Raw genomic sequence first — 18,395 nt, 5'->3', positions numbered from 1 at the left:
GCTGTGGCAACTACGGTTGATAGGTTTTGGAATGCTGCTGAATTTGGATTTTCAAGATCTGCTGTGAAGGTCTCCGTGAGTTTGAATTCCAAATTGATCGTTGCCACTGATGCTGGAGAACAAAGGATAGGACAAAATTAGTTCCTTTAAATTGTTATTACTAAGGATTAAGTCAGATTAAATTTCAATAAAGATGTATTGAGTTATGGTTAAACTGATAACGTTGATATTATTTTAATATATTAATCATGGCACAGACACAGCACTTGTGCACAAGATGAGTTCATGAGTATGGTTTATGTTTGCGATATAGTGGTAAAGTTGTTTTGACTAATGGTTGAGTTGTTTTACCTGGTAATGTAGTTGCAATGACTGGTGATGAAGTTACAGTAACATGTGGTGAAGTTGCATTAGCTGGTGGTGATGTCACATTAACTGGTGGTGATGTCACATTAACTGGTGGTGATGTTGCATTAACTGGTGGTGATGTCACATTAACTGGTGGTGATGTTGCATTAACTGGTGGTGATGTTGTATTAACTGGTGGTGATGTCACATTAACTGGTGGTGACGTTGCATTAACTGGTGGTGATGTCACATTAACTGGTGGTGATGTTGCATTAACTGGTGGTGATGTTGTATTAACTGGTGGTGATGTCACATTAACTGGTGGTGATGTCACATTAACTGGCGGTGACGTTGTATTAACTGGTGGTGATGTCACATTAACAGGTGGTGAAGTTGTATTAACTGGTGGTGAAGTTGTATTAACTGGTGGTGATGTTATATTAACTGGTGGTAAAGTTGTATTAACTGGTGGTGAAGTTGTATTAACTGGTGGTGATGTCACATTAACTGGTGGTGAAGTTGTATTAACTGGTGGTGAAGTTGCATTAACTGGTGGTGATGTTGCATTAACTGGTGGTGATGTCACATTAACTGGTGGTGATGTTGCATTAACTGGTGGTGAAGTTGCATTAACTGGTGGTGATGTTGTATTAACTGGTGGTGAAGTTGCATTAACTGGTGGTGATGTTGCATTAACTGGTGGTGAAGTTGTATTAACTGGTGGTGAAGTTGCATTAACTGGTGGTGATGTTGCATTAACTGGTGGTGATGTTGCATTAACTGGTGGTGATGTTGCATTAACTGGCGGTGAAGTTGCATTAACTGGTGGTGATGTTGCATTAACTGATGGTGATGTTGCATTAACTGGTGATGATGTTGCATGAACTGGTGGTGAAGTTGCATTGGCTGGTGGTGAAGTAGAGTTGATATGTGGTGAGGTTGTGTGTAAAGTAGAATTACTTAACAATGTATAATACAAATGAACTCATTGGGTACAAAGTAATTACTTGTTGTGTATGAAGCTGTGCTAACATAGCATTCTGAGACAATACCTTGATCCTGTATAAACACACTGTATTCAATTTTTTTTGTTTTTGTAGATGTCTTGATAGTTCAGCCATTCAGAGAAGTCATTGTTGACTTCTGAATATAGCTGAACTATCAGAACTTGATATTATCTTAATAGCTTAATCATGGTACAGATATAGTGGTAATGTTGTTTTGACTAATGGTTGAGTTGGTTTACCTGGTAATGTAGTTGCAATGACTGGTGATGAAGTTACAGTAACCGATGGTGATGTTGCGGTGATTGGTGATGATGTTGCAGTGATTGGTGGTGATGTTGCGGTGATTGGTGATGTTGCGGTGATTGGTGATGTTGCGGTGATTGGTGGTGATGTTGCGGTGATTGGTGGTGATGTTACGGTGATTGGTGGTGATGTTGCGGTGTTTGGTAGTGATGTTGCGGTGATTGGTGGTGATGTCGCATTGACTGGTGATGATGTTGCATTGACTGGTGGTGATGTTGCGGTGATTGGTGGTGATGTTGCGGTTATTGGTGGTGATGTTGCGGTGATTGGTGGTGATGTTGTGGTGATTGGTGATGTTGCATTAACTGGTGGTGATGTAGCGGTGATTGGTGGTGATGTTGCGGTGATTGGTGATGTTGCATTGACTGTTGGTGATGTTGCGGTGATTGGTGATGTTGCATTGACTGATGGTGATGTTGCGGTGATTGGTGGTGATGTTGCGGTGATTGGTGATGTTGCAGTGATTGGTGATGTTGCGGTGATTGGTGGTGATGTTGCGGTGATTGGTGGTGATGTTGCATTAACTGGTGGTGACGTTGCATTAACAGGTGGTGAAGTTGCATTGGCTGGTGGTGAAGTAGAGTTGATATGTGGTGAGGTTGTGTTTAGTGGTATTAAAGTAGAATTACTAAACAAAATTGAAATGACTAATGATGACATTGCATTACCTGGTGGTGAAGTTGCAGTAACTGGTGGTGAAGTTGCAGTAACTGGTGATGAAGTTGTGTTGAACGATGATGCAGTAGTAATTGAAGCAGTCGTGGGAGCAACTGTTGTAGCAGCTGTACCTTTAGAAATATTGTAAATTAATGGAAATGCTGGAGCAGAAGTTAAAGCAGTAATGTAGCTAGCTGCATGCTATAAGTTTGAAAGGAAATTAAATTTGAAAAGAACATACTTGTTGCAACAACTGTTGATGCATTCACAGGAAGGGAGAAGCCTGAACTGCCATTTGTTACAGCCTCCACTAAAGTGTTTTTCACAGCATCGATTGTTGGTGCACTGGTGTTGGCGTTGTTAAATTGCAGGGTCGCATTTACCACAACTGAACCTTGGCTGTGAAAAGATGAGTATTGTTAGATTTCATTATTTGTATGGATTTTGTCATGAATATTTCTATGGTATTTGGTCCAAAAAAGGTTTTGTCAAGAGCATACCTGAAGCCGTTGATCACAGTTCGATAGAAGTTAGGAAATTGTGATCTATACACATTGTCCAGCTGTGAAAAGAACACAGAAATTGCGCGTGCACACACACACAAGTATTATCCACCTATTAAAAATCAAAATAAAAGTATAATTAATTCTCTGTAGAGTCCTTGAGGGATATTTGACATATATGGACTTACCGCTGTGGCAACTACGGTTGATAAGTTTTTGAATGCTTCTGAATTTGGATTTTCAAGATCTGCTGTGAAGGTTTGGTCGAGTTTGAATTCCAAATCGATCGTTGCCACTGATGCTGGAGCACAAAGGATAGGACAAAATTAGTTGCTTTAAGTTGTTATTACTAAGGATTAAGTCAGATACAATTTCAATAAAGATGTATTGAGTCATGGTTGAACTGTTTAACTTGATATGATCTTAATATATTAATCATGGCACAGGCACCGCACTTGTGAACAAGATGAGTTCATGAGGAGTGTGGTTTCTGTTTGCGATATAGTGGTAAAGTTGTTTTGACTAATGGTTGAGTTGTTTTACCTGGTAATGTAGTTGCAATGACTGGTGATGAAGTTGCAGTAACATGTGGTGATGTTGTATTGATTGGTGGTGAAGTTGCATTAACAGGTGGTGAAGTTGCATTAACTGGTGGTGATGTTGCATTAACAGGTGGTGAAGTTGCATTAACTGGTGGTGATGTTGCATTAACTGGTGGTAAAGTTGTATTAACTGGTGGTGAAGTTGTATTAACTGGTGGTGATGTCACATTAACTGGTGGTGATGTTGCATTAACTGATGGTGATGTTGCATTAACTGGTGATGATGTTGCATGAACTGGTGGTGAAGTTGCATTGGCTGGTGGTGAAGTAGAGTTGATATGTGGTGAGGTTGTGTGTAAAGTAGAATTACTTAACAATGTATAATACAAATGAACTCATTGGGTACAAAGTAATTACTTGTTGTGTATGAAGCTGTGCTAACATAGCATTCTGAGACAATACCTTGATCCTGTATAAACACACTGTATTCAATTTGTTTTGTTTTTTTAGATGTCTTGATAGTTCAGCCATTCAGAGAAGTCATTGTTGACTTCTGAATATAGCTGAACTATCAGAACTTGATATTATCTTAATAGCTTAATCATGGCACAGATATAGTGGTAATGTTGTTTTGACTAATGGTTGAGTTGGTTTACCTGGTAATGTAGTTGCAATGACTGGTGATGAAGTTACAGTAACCGATGGTGATGTTGCGGTTATTGGTGATGATGTTGCGGTGATTGGTGGTGATGTTGCGGTGATTGGTGGTGATGTTGCGGTGATTGGGGGTGATGTCGCCGTGATTGCTGATGTTGGGGTGACTGGTGGTGATGTAGCGGTGATTGGTGGTGATGTTGCATTGACTGGTGGTGATGTTGCGGTGATTGGTAGTGATGTTGCGGTGATTGGTGGTGATGTCGCATTGACTGGTGATGATGTTGCATTGACTGGTGGTGATGTTGCGGTGATTGGTGGTGATGTTGCGGTGATTGGTGGTGATGTTGCGGTGATTGGTGGTGATGTTGTGGTGATTGGTGATGTTGCATTAACTGGTGGTGATGTAGCGGTGATTGGTGGTGATGTTGCGGTGATTGGTGATGTTGCATTGACTGTTGGTGATGTTGCGGTGATTGGTGATGTTGCATTGACTGATGGTGATGTTGCGGTGATTGGTGGTGATGTTGCGGTGATTGGTGATGTTGCGGTGATTGGTGATGTTGCAGTGATTGGTGATGTTGCGGTGATTGGTGGTGATGTTGCGGTGATTGGTGGTGATGTTGCGGTGATTGGTGGTGATGTTACGGTGATTGGTGGTGATGTTGCGGTGATTGGTAGTGATGTTGCGGTGATTGGTGGTGATGTCGCATTGACTGGTGATGATGTTGCATTGACTGGTGGTGATGTTGCGGTGATTGGTGGTGATGTTGCGGTTATTGGTGGTGATGTTGCGGTGATTGGTGGTGATGTTGTGGTGATTGGTGATGTTGCATTAACTGGTGGTGATGTAGCGGTGATTGGTGGTGATGTTGCGGTGATTGGTGATGTTGCATTGACTGTTGGTGATGTTGCGGTGATTGGTGATGTTGCATTGACTGATGGTGATGTTGCGGTGATTGGTGGTGATGTTGCGGTGATTGGTGATGTTGCAGTGATTGGTGATGTTGCGGTGATTGGTGGTGATGTTGCGGTGATTGGTGGTGATGTTGCATTAACTGGTGGTGACGTTGCATTAACAGGTGGTGAAGTTGCATTGGCTGGTGGTGAAGTAGAGTTGATATGTGGTGAGGTTGTGTTTAGTGGTATTAAAGTAGAATTACTAAACAAAATTGAAATGACTAATGATGACATTGCATTACCTGGTGGTGAAGTTGCAGTAACTGGTGGTGAAGTTGCAGTAACTGGTGATGAAGTTGTGTTGAACGATGATGCAGTAGTAATTGAAGCAGTCGTGGGAGCAACTGTTGTAGCAGCTGTACCTTTAGAAATATTGTAAATTAATGGAAATGCTGGAGCAGAAGTTAAAGCAGTAATGTAGCTAGCTGCATGCTATAAGTTTGAAAGAAAATTAAATTTGAAAAGAACATACTTGTTGCAACAACTGTTGATGCATTCACAGGAAGGGCGAAGCCTGAACTGCCATTTGTTACAGCCTCCACTAAAGTGTTTTTCACAGCATCGATTGTTGGTGCACTGGTGTTGGCGTTGTTAAATTGCAGGGTCGCATTTACCACAACTGAACCTTGGCTGTGAAAAGATGAGTATTGTTAGATTTCATTATTTGTATGGATTTTGTCATGAATATTTCTATGGTATTTGGTCCAAAAAAGGTTTTGTCAAGAGCATACCTGAAGCCGTTGATCACAGTTCGATAGAAGTTAGGAAATTGTGATCTATACACATTGTCCAGCTGTGAAAAGAACACAGAAATTGCGCGTGCACACACACACACAAGTATTATCCACCTATTAAAAATCAAAATAAAAGTATAATTAATTCTCTGTAGAGTCCTTGAGGGATATTTGACATATATGGACTTACCGCTGTGGCAACTACGGTTGATAAGTTTTTGAATGCTTCTGAATTTGGATTTTCAAGATCTGCTGTGAAGGTTTGGTCGAGTTTGAATTCCAAATCGATCGTTGCCACTGATGCTGGAGCACAAAGGATAGGACAAAATTAGTTGCTTTAAGTTGTTATTACTAAGGATTAAGTCAGATACAATTTCAATAAAGATGTATTGAGTCATGGTTGAACTGTTTAACTTGATATGATCTTAATATATTAATCATGGCACAGGCACCGCACTTGTGAACAAGATGAGTTCATGAGGAGTGTGGTTTCTGTTTGCGATATAGTGGTAAAGTTGTTTTGACTAATGGTTGAGTTGTTTTACCTGGTAATGTAGTTGCAATGACTGGTGATGAAGTTGCAGTAACATGTGGTGATGTTGTATTGATTGGTGGTGAAGTTGCATTAACAGGTGGTGAAGTTGCATTAACTGGTGGTGATGTTGCATTAACAGGTGGTGAAGTTGCATTAACTGGTGGTGATGTTGCATTAACTGGTGGTAAAGTTGTATTAACTGGTGGTGAAGTTGTATTAACTGGTGGTGATGTCACATTAACTGGTGGTGATGTTGCATTAACTGATGGTGATGTTGCATTAACTGGTGATGATGTTGCATGAACTGGTGGTGAAGTTGCATTGGCTGGTGGTGAAGTAGAGTTGATATGTGGTGAGGTTGTGTGTAAAGTAGAATTACTTAACAATGTATAATACAAATGAACTCATTGGGTACAAAGTAATTACTTGTTGTGTATGAAGCTGTGCTAACATAGCATTCTGAGACAATACCTTGATCCTGTATAAACACACTGTATTCAATTTTTTTTGTTTTTTTAGATGTCTTGATAGTTCAGCCATTCAGAGAAGTCATTGTTGACTTCTGAATATAGCTGAACTATCAGAACTTGATATTATCTTAATAGCTTAATCATGGCACAGATATAGTGGTAATGTTGTTTTGACTAATGGTTGAGTTGGTTTACCTGGTAATGTAGTTGCAATGACTGGTGATGAAGTTACAGTAACCGATGGTGATGTTGCGGTTATTGGTGATGATGTTGCGGTGATTGGTGGTGATGTTGCGGTGATTGGTGGTGATGTTGCGGTGATTGGGGGTGATGTCGCCGTGATTGCTGATGTTGGGGTGACTGGTGGTGATGTAGCGGTGATTGGTGGTGATGTTGCATTGACTGGTGGTGATGTTGCGGTGATTGGTGGTGATGTTGCGGTGATTGGTGATGTTGCATTGACTAATGGTGATGTTGCGGTGATTGGTGGTGATGTAGCGGTGATTGGTGATGTTGCGGTGATTGGTGATGTTGCAGTGATTGGTGATGTAGCGGTGATTGGTGATGTAGCGGTGATTGGTGATGTAGCGGTGATTGGTGATGTTGCTGTGATTGGTGATGTTGCGGTGATTGGTGATGTAGCGGTGATTGGTGATGTAGCGGTGATTGGTGATGTTGCGGTGATTGGTGATGTAGCGGTGATTGGTGATGTAGCGGTGATTGGTGATGTTGTGGTGATTGGTGATGTTGCATTGACTGATGGTGATGTTGCGGTGATTGGTGGTGATGTTGCATTGACTGATGGTGATGTTGCGGTGATTGGTGGTGATGTTGCGGTGATTGGTGATGTTGCGGTGATTGGTGGTGATGTTGCGGTGATTGTTGATGTTGCATTGACTGATGGTGATGTTGCCGTGATTGGTGGTGATGTTGCGGTGATTGGTGATGTTGCGGTGATTGGTGATGTTGCGGTGATTGGTGATGTTGCATTGACTGATGGTGATGTTGCGGTGATTGGTGGTGATGTTGCGGTGATTGGTGATGATGATGCGGTGATTGGTGATGTTGCGATGATTGGTGGTGATGTTGCGGTGATTGGTGGTGATGTTGCGGTGATTGGTGGTGATGTACCGGTGATTTGTGATGATGTTGCGGTGATTGGTCGTGATGTACCGGTGATTGGTGATGATGTTGCGGTGATTGGTGATGTTGCGGTGATTGGTGGTGATGTTGCGGTGATTGGTGATGTTGCGGTGATTGGTGATGTTGCAGTGATTGGTGATGTTGCGGTGATTGGTGGTGATGTTGCGGTGATTGGTGGTGATGTTGCATTAACTGGTGGTGACGTTGCATTAACAGGTGGTGAAGTTGCATTGGCTGGTGGTGAAGTAGAGTTGATATGTGGTGAGGTTGTGTTTAGTGGTATTAAAGTAGAATTACTAAACAAATTTGAAATGACTAATGATGACATTGCATTACCTGGTGGTGAAGTTGCAGTAACTGGTGGTGAAGTTGCAGTAACTGGTGATGAAGTTGTGTTGAACGATGATGCAGTAGTAATTGAAGCAGTCGTGGGAGCAACTGTTGTAGCAGCTGTACCTTTAGAAATATTGTAAATTAATGGAAATGCTGGAGCAGAAGTTAAAGCAGTAATGTAGCTAGCTGCATGCTATAAGTTTGAAAGAAAATTAAATTTGAAAAGATCATACTTGTTGCAACAACTGTTGATGCATTCACAGGAAGGGAGAAGCCTGAACTGCCATTTGTTACAGCCTCCACTAAAGTGTTTTTCACAGCATCGATTGTTGGTGCACTGGTGTTAGCGTTGTTAAATTGCAGGGTCGCATTTACCACAACTGAACCTTGGCTGTGAAAAGATGAGTATTGTTAGATTTCATTATTTGTATGGATTTTGTCATGAATATTTCTATGGTATTTGGTCCAAAAAAGGTTTTGTCAAGAGCATACCTGAAGCCGTTGATCACAGTTCGATAGAAGTTAGGAAATTGTGATCTATACACATTGTCCAGCTGTGAAAAGAACACAGAAATTGCGCGTGCACACACACACAAGTATTATCCACCTATTAAAAATCAAAATAAAAGTATAATTAATTCTCTGTAGAGTCCTTGAGGGATATTTGACATATATGGACTTACCGCTGTGGCAACTACGGTTGATAAGTTTTTGAATGCTTCTGAATTTGGATTTTCAAGATCTGCTGTGAAGGTTTGGTCGAGTTTGAATTCCAAATCGATCGTTGCCACTGATGCTGGAGCACAAAGGATAGGACAAAATTAGTTGCTTTAAGTTGTTATTACTAAGGATTAGGTCAGATACAATTTCAATAAAGATGTATTGAGTCATGGTTGAACTGTTTAACTTGATATGATCTTAATATATTAATCATGGCACAGGCACCGCACTTGTGAACAAGATGAGTTCATGAGGAGTGTGGTTTCTGTTTGCGATATAGTGGTAAAGTTGTTTTGACTAATGGTTGAGTTGTTTTACCTGGTAATGTAGTTGCAATGACTGGTGATGAAGTTGCAGTAACATGTGGTGATGTTGTATTGATTGGTGGTGAAGTTGCATTAACAGGTGGTGAAGTTGCATTAACTGGTGGTGATGTTGCATTAACTGGTGGTGAAGTTGCATTAACAGGTGGTGAAGTTGCATTAACTGGTGGTGATGTTGCATTAACTGGTGGTAAAGTTGTATTAACTGGTGGTGAAGTTGTATTAACTGGTGGTGATGTCACATTAACTGGTGGTGAAGTTGTATTAACTGGTGGTGAAGTTGCATTAACTGGTGGTGAAGTTGTATTAACTGGTGGTGATGTCACATTAACTGGTGGTGAAGTTGTATTAACTGGTGGTGATGTTATATTAACTGGTGGTAAAGTTGTATTAACTGGTGGTGAAGTTGTATTAACTGGTGGTGATGTCACATTAACTGGTGGTGAAGTTGTATTAACTGGTGGTGAAGTTGCATTAACTGGTGGTGATGTTGCATTAACTGGTGGTGATGTTGCATTAACTGGTGGTGAAGTTGCATTAACTGGTGATGATGTTGCATTAACTGGTGGTGATGTTGCATTAACTGGTGGTGATGTTGCATTAACTGGTGATGATGTTGCATTAACTGGTGGTGATGTTGCATTAACTGGTGGTGAAGTTGCATTAACGGATGGTGACGTTGCATTAACTGGTGGTGAAGTTGCATTAACTGGTGATGATGTTGCATTAACTGGTGGTGATGTTGCATTAACTGGCAGTGAAGTTGCTTTAACTGGTGGTGATGTTGCATTAACTGGTGGTGATGTTGCATTAACTGGCAGTGAAGTTGCATTAACTGGTGGTGATGTTGCATTAACTGGTGGTGATGTTGCATTAACTGGTGGTGAAGTTGCATTGGCTGGTGGTGAAGTAGAGTTGATATGTGGTGAGGTTGTGTGTAAAGTAGAATTACTTAACAATTTATAACACAAATGAACTCATTGGGTACAAAGTAATTACTTGTAGTGTATGAAGCTGTGCTAACATAGCATTCTGAGACAATACCTTGATCCTGTATAAACACATATTATTATTTTTTTGTTGTTTTAGATGTCTTGATAGTTCAGCCATTCAGAGAAGTCATTGTTGACTTCTGAATATAGCTGAACTATCAGAACTTGATATTATCTTAATAGCTTAATCATGGCACAGATATAGTGGTAATGTTGTTTTGACTAATGGTTGAGTTGGTTTACCTGGTAATGTAGTTGCAATGACTGGTGATGAAGTTACGGTGATTGGTGATGATGTTGCGGTGATTGGTGGTGATGTTGCGGTGATTGGTGGTGATGTTGCGGTGATTGGTGGTGATGTTGCCGTGATTGGTGGTGATGTTGCCGTGATTGCTGATGTTGGGGTGACTGGTGGTGATGTAGCGGTGATTGGTGGTGATGTTGCATTGACTGGTGGTGATGTTGCGGTGATTGGTGGTGATGTTGCGGTGATTGGTGATGTTGCATTGACTGATGGTGATGTTGCGGTGATTGGTGGTGATGTAGCGGTGATTGGTGATGTTGCGGTGATTGGTGATGTTGCAGTGATTGGTGATGTAGCGGTGATTGGTGATGTAGCGGTGATTGGTGATGTAGCGGTGATTGGTGATGTTGCAGTGATTGGTGATGTTGCGGTGATTGGTGATGTAGCGGTGATTGGTGATGTAGCGGTGATTGGTGATGTTGCGGTGATTGGTGATGTAGCGGTGATTGGTGATGTAGCGGTGATTGGTGATGTTGCGGTGATTGGTGATGTTGCATTGACTGATGGTGATGTTGCGGTGATTGGTGGTGATGTTGCATTGACTGATGGTGATGTTGCGGTGATTGGTGGTGATGTTGCGGTGATTGGTGATGTTGCGGTGATTGGTGGTGATGTTGCGGTGATTGTTGATGTTGCATTGACTGATGGTGATGTTGCCGTGATTGGTGGTGATGTTGCGGTGATTGGTGATGTTGCGGTGATTGGTGATGTTGCGGTGATTGGTGATGTCGCATTGACTGATGGTGATGTTGCGGTGATTGGTGGTGATGTTGCGGTGATTGGTGATGATGTTGCGGTGATTGGTGATGTTGCGGTGATTGGTGGTGATGTTGCGGTGATTGTTGGTGATGTAGCGGTGATTGGTGATGATGTTGCGGTGACTGGTGGGGAAGTTGCATTGAAGTATTGTAATATTAGTTATTATATTGTGTTAAGCAACAATGATCACACTATTCAGACCAGATTCTAAATGTACAGTATAGCCTATAATGAGATACAGATGTCTTTAATATAAATGTTTTTTTTTTTGCGGGGGGGGGGGGGGGTCATCTATATTCACAGGAGACAAAGTTGAATTAACTATTGATGAAATTGCATTACCTGCTGGAGAAGTTGCAATGATCGTGGTTAAAGGTGTAGCTGTTGTGGTCTCTTGAGTTGATGACACAACTACAATGTGAAAATAAAGACATTACATCAGTACTTGTTACCCTAATACTTAATCAAAATAAATGGTATAGTTGTATATATATATATATATTTTTTTTTTTACCAGTGGCAACAACAGTTGATGTGTTCACAGGAATGGAGAAATTAGAGTTGGATGCAGCTTCAACGAGAGTACTAGCCACAGACGTTGCATTTGGTGCAGTTGCATTTTCCTCTTGGTTGAATATTAATTCAGCCTCTACCTTAACTGATCCAGCGCTGCAAAAGGGATGTTGATAAGTGGCATTAGTACTATTGGTGTCAATACGACTACTATGTAATTTTCTGCATTAACATAACTTATGATTGCTTAAAAAGTAGAAAGGCATTCTATAATCAATTATATTGCATTCCTAAGTAATACAGTGAAGACCATTGGTGCATACCTGAAGCCTTTTATAACAGTGCGATTGAAATTAGAAAACTTTTCTCTGTAGAGATTGTCCATCTGTAAACAAGAAAAGGATGGTCACTGATAAAACACCTTTCTATACAGTGTTTTGTTGTAAACTTCAGTTGTATTCCTATGTCAGAGATGTGTATATTATTATTAAAGTTGTGATATTAGAAATTACTGAAGCTATGTGAAATATTGAATTGACAGGTTGTACATCGTCATAGGTTACTTACCGCTGTTACTACTAAGGCTGCTAATGTCTTGAATTCCTCAGAGGATGTGTTTGCAAGTTGTGGTTTGAAGACTTGCATTATTTTGAATTCCAACGCAATCTTTGGCTGTGCTGGTGATGCAGGCGTTGTAACTGCAAGTGGTGCACAGTGGGTAGAAACCATTTAGAATTGATGCAGTTTTATGGACTTAGTATTTGGGCACATGTGTAGTAGTGGTGCATTCAATTTGGTTTAATAATAGTACAGTTGGTTTTACCTGGGAAGGTAGCTGCAGTGGATTGTGCAGAAGTTGTGTGAACTGCTGGTGAGGTTGTGTTAACAGATGGTGAAGTCACAGTCACTGGTGGTGAAGTTGCATCACCTGATGGAAAGGTTGCATTAAAATAGTGATGTTATGATTACCTGTTTCTTATTTCTAAAGTTATAATAACTAGTCAATACCCATTCGGGGAAATTCCCTGTTCTGTCTCACTCCCCCCGTCTCTCTGCCACTTATATGGGTGTCCCCTGTGGCACACCCGTTATGTGATGCTCAGCCAATCACTGTGCAGAATGGCACACCTTCCAGCCAATCACAAGGGCCCCTTCGCCCTCAATGTTTGCGCCATACATTGTTATTTTCCGTCCTCAACATTTGCGGATATGACTAAAATGATCAGTTAGAAGACAGTTCGAAGATAGATAAAGATTATAATTGAATGTGCTTTTAAAACACATTATAGTTGTAAGGGTATTTGACCTCTATAGTGGTATTCAGATATTATAACTAAGCTGAGTAATGATTCATTCAAAGTAATTAGTGGTAAAGTTCTTTTCACTATTCATTTGTTTTACCTGGGGTAGTGCCTGCAGTGACAGGTAGGGATGTTGTATGGACTATAGGTGAAGTTGCATTGTGACGTGTTGAAGTTACAATGCCTGTTGGTGAAGTTGCATTGTGTCGTGGTGAAGTTGGAATGACTGGAGGTGAGGTTGTATTGCCTAATGAAAAGGTTAGATCACATTGTTAAGATGTGACTACTTGTGTTTCATATATTTCTGAAGTTATTATACTAAAGATCATAATTGAATGTACTGATTCAGTCGATATTATTAGTGGTAAAGTTAATTTGACTAATGGTTTGTTTGTTTTACCTGGACTAGTAGCTGCAGTGACTGGTGGGGATGTTGTATGGACTATAGATGAAGTTACAATGACTGGTGTTGCAGATATATTGGGTCGTGGTGATGTTGCATTGTGTCGTGGTGAAGTCTGAATGACTGGTGCTGAAGTTGCATTACCTGATGTAAAAGTTACATTCAATTGGCAAGTTATGATTACACATTATAGTCAGAGTGGAATTAGTCACTAGTCTTTGTCCTCTGTAGTTATATTCAGATATTATAGCTAAACTGAATGGTGATTAATTCAAAGTTATTAGCTGTAAAGTAATTTTGACTATTGATGTGTTAGTGTATACCTGGGGTAGTACCTGCAGTGACAGGTAGGAATGTTGTATGCACTATAGGTGAAGTTGCATTGACTGGTGGTGAAGTTACAGTGACTGGCGTTGAAGTTATATTGGGTCGTGGTGACGTTGCATTATGTGATGCTGAAGTTACATTGTGTCGTGGCGAAGTTTGAATGACTGGTGGTGAAGTTGTATTACCTAATGGAAAGGTTAGATCACATTGGTAAGATATGACTACTTGTGTTTCTTATATTTCTGAAGTTATTATACTAAAAAAAATTATTTAGGGCACTAAAGTGTCGTGGCGAAGTTTGAATGACTGGTGGTGAAGTTGCATTACCTGATGGAAAGGTTACATTATATTATTTATAAAGTTATAATAATAAATATTATAATTGAATGTGCTTTTTCAACACATAATAATTATAGGGGTATTTGTCACTGTACTCTTGCATATCCCTTTGTCCGCTCCAGTTATATTCAGATATTATAGTTAAACTGAGTACTGATTCATTCAAAGCAATTTGTGGTGATGAGTTAATTTGACTAATGGTTTGTTTGTTTTACCTGGACTAGTACCTGCAGTGACTTGTGGGGATGTATGGACTATAGGTGAAGTTGCATTGTGTCGTGGTGAAGTTGGAATGACTGTTGGTGAAGTTGCATTGTGTCGTGGTGAAGTTGCAGTAACTTGTGGTGAAGTTGCATTGTGTCGTGGCGAAGTTTGAATGACTGGTGGTGAAGTTGCATTACCTGTTGGAAAGGTTGCATTCAATTGTGAAGTCATGATTACCGGTGTTTCTTATATTTCTAAAGTTATATTAATAAAGGTTATAATGGAATGTCCTTTTTCAACACATTATAGTCGGAGTGGAATTAGTCACTAGTCTTTGTCCTCTGTAGTTATATTCAGATATTATAGCTAAACTGAATGGTGATTAATTCAAAGTTATTAGCTGTAAAGTCATTTTGACTATTAGTGTGTTAGTGTATACCTGGGGTAGTACCTGCAGTGACAGGTAGGGATGTTGTATGCACTATAGGTGAAGTTGCATTGACTGGTGGTGAAGTTACAGTGACTGGTGTTGAAGTTATATTGGGACGTGGTGACGTTGCATTAACTGATGCTGAAGTTGCATTGTGTCGTGGCGAAGTTTGAATGACTGGTGGTGAAGTTGCATTACCTGATGAAAAGGTTACATTTAATTGTGAAGTCATGATTACCGGCGTTTCTTATATTTCTAAAATTATAATAATAAAGCTTATAATTGAATGTGCTTTTTCAACACATTATAATAATATGGGCATTTGTCACTGTACTCTTGCATATCCCTTTGTCCGCTCCAGTTATATTCATATATAGCTAAACTCAGTACTGATTTATTCAATGTTATTATTACTGGTAAAGTTCTATTGACTAATGTTTAATTTGTTTTACCTGCACTAGTAGCTGCAGTGATTGGTGGGGATGTATGGACTATAGGTGAAGTTGCATTGACTGGTGATGATGTTGCAATGACTGTTGTTGAAGTTATATTGGGTCGTGGTGATGTTGCATTTTGTCGTGGTGAAGTAACTGGTGGTGAAGTTGCATTGTGTTGTGGCGAAGTTTGAATGACTGGTGGTGAAGTTGCATTACCTGATGGAAAGGTTACATTAGATTGTGAAGTTATGATTTCCGGTGTTTCTTATATTTCTAAAGTTATAGGCCTAATAATAAAGAATATCATTGAATGTGCTTTTTCAACACAATATAATCATAGTGGCATTATTAGTCACTGTAATCGTGCATATCCCTTTGTCCGCTCCAGTTATATTCAGATATTATAGCTAAACTCAGTACTGATTCAGTCGATATTATTAGTGGTAAAGTTAATTTGACTAATGGTTTGTTTGTTTTACCTGGACTAGTAGCTGCAGTGACTGGTGGGGATGTTGTATGGACTATAGATGAAGTTACAATGACTGGTGTTGAAGATATATTGGGTCGTGGTGATGTTGCATTGTGTCGTGGCGAAGTCTGAATGACTGGTGCTGAAGTTGCATTACCTGATGGAAAAGTTACATTCAATTTGTCAAGTTATGATTACACATTATAGTCGGAGTGGAATTAGTCACTAGTCTTTGGCCTCTGTAGTTATATTCAGATATTATAGCTAAACTGAATGGTGATTAATTCAAAGTTATTAGCTGTAAAGTAATTTTGACTATTCATTTGTTAGTGTATACCTGGGGTAGTACCTGCAGTGGCAGGTAGGGATGTTGTATGCACTATAGGTGACGTTGCATTGACTGGTGGTGAAGTTACAGTGACTGGTGTTGAAGTTATATTGGGTTGTGGTGACGTTGCATTATCTGATGCTGAAGTTACATTGTGTCGTGGCGAAGTTTGAATGACTGGTGGTGAAGTTGTATTACCTAATGGAAAGGTTAGATCACATTGGTAAGATATGACTACTTGTGTTTCTTATATTTCTGAAGTTATTATACTAAAGATTTTGACTAATGGTTTGTTTGTTATACCTGGACTAGTAGCTGCAGTGACTGGTGAGGATGTTGTATGGACTATAGGTGATGTTGCATTGAGTGGCGATGAAGTTACAATGACTGCTGAAGTTATATTGGGTTGTGGTGATGTTGCATTTTGTCGTGGTGAAGTTGCACTGTGTCGTGGCGAAGTTTGAATGACTGGTGGTGAAGTTGCATTAACTGGTGGTGATGTTGCATTAACTGGTGGTGAAGTTGTATTAACTGGTGGTGAAGTTGCATTAACTGGTGGTGATGTTGCATTAACTGGTGGTGATGTTGCATTAACTGGTGGTGATGTTGCATTAACTGGTGGTGATGTTGCATTAACTGGTGGTGATGTTGCATTAACTGGCGGTGAAGTTGCATTAACTGGTGGTGATGTTGCATTAACTGGCGGTGAAGTTGCATTAACTGGTGGTAATGTTGCATTAACTGATGGTGAAGTTGCATTAACTGGTGATGATGTTGCATTAACTGGTGGTGAAGTTGCATTAACTGGTGGTGAAGTTGCATTAACTGGTGGTGATGTTGCATTAACTGGTGATGATGTTGCATTAACTGGCTGTGAAGTTGGATTAACTGGCGGTGAAGTTGCATTAACTGGTGGTGATGTTGCATTAACTGATGGTGATGTTTCATTAACTGGTGGTGATGTTGCATTAACTGATGGTGATGTTGCATTAACTGGTGGTGATGTTGCATTAACTGGTGGTGAAGTTGCATTGGCTGGTGGTGAAGTAGAGTTGATATGTGGTGAGGTTGTGTGTAAAGTAGAATTACCAATTTAACAATTTATAATACAAATGAACTCATTGGGTACAAAGTAATTACTTGTTGTTTATGAAGCTGTGCTAACATAGCATTCTGAGACAATACCTTGATCCTGTATAAACACACTGTATTATTTTTTTGTTTTGTTTTTTTAGATGTCTTGATAGTTCAGCCATTCAGAGAAGTCATTGTTGACTTCTGAATATAGCTGAACTATCAGAACTTGATATTATCTTAATAGCTTAATCATGGCACAGATATAGTGGTAATGTTGTTTTGACTAATGGTTGAGTTGGTTTACCTGGTAATGTAGTTGCAATGACTGGTGATGAAGTTACGGTGATTGGTGGTGATGTTGCGGTGATTGGTGATGTTGCATTGACTGTTGGTGATGTTGCGGTGATTGGTGATGATGTTGCGGTGATTGGTGATGTTGCGGTGATTGGTGGTGATGTAGCGGTGATTGGTGGTGATGTTGCGGTGATTGGTGGTGATGTTGCAGTGATTGGTGGTGATGTTGCGGTGATTGGTGGTGATGTTGCAGTGATTGGTGGTGATGTTGCAGTGATTGGTGGTGATGTTGCGGTGATTGGTGATGTTGCATTGACTGTTGGTGATGTTGCGGTGATTGGTGATGTTGCGGTGATTGGTGATGTTGCGGTGATTGGTGATGTTATTGGTGGTGATGTTGCGGTGATTGGTGATGTTGCGGTGATTGGTGGTGATGTTGCGGTGATTGGTGATGTTGCGGTGATTGGTGGTGATGTTGCTGTGATTGGTGATGTTGCATTGACTGTTGGTGATGTTGCGGTAATTGGTGGTGATGTAGCGGTGATTAGTGGTGATGTTGCGGTGATTGGTGGTGATGTTGCGGTGATTGGTGGTGATGTTGCGGTGATTGGTGATGTTGCGGTGATTGGTGGTGATGTTGCGGTGATTGGTGGTGATGTTGCGGTGATTGGTGGTGATGTTGCGGTGATTGGTGATGATGTTGCGGTGATTGGTGGTGATGTTGCGGTGATTGGTGGTGATGTTGCGGTGATTGGTGGTGATGTTGCGGTGATTGGTGATGTTGCGGTGATTGGTGGTGATGTTGCGGTGATTGGTGGTGATGTTGCGGTGATTGGTGGTGATGTTGCGGTGATTGGTGGTGATGTAGCGGTGATTGGTGATGATGTTGCGGTGACTGGTGGGAAAGTTGCATTGAATTATTGTAATATTAGTTATTATATTGTGTTAAGCAACAATGTTCACACTATTCAGACCAGATTCTAAAT

Source organism: Electrona antarctica (genome assembly GCF_951216825.1).
Source record: "Electrona antarctica genome assembly, chromosome: 4".
In the NCBI taxonomy this organism is placed as follows: Eukaryota; Metazoa; Chordata; class Actinopteri; order Myctophiformes; family Myctophidae; genus Electrona; species Electrona antarctica.
Note: the sequence above shows the minus strand (reverse complement) of the source record.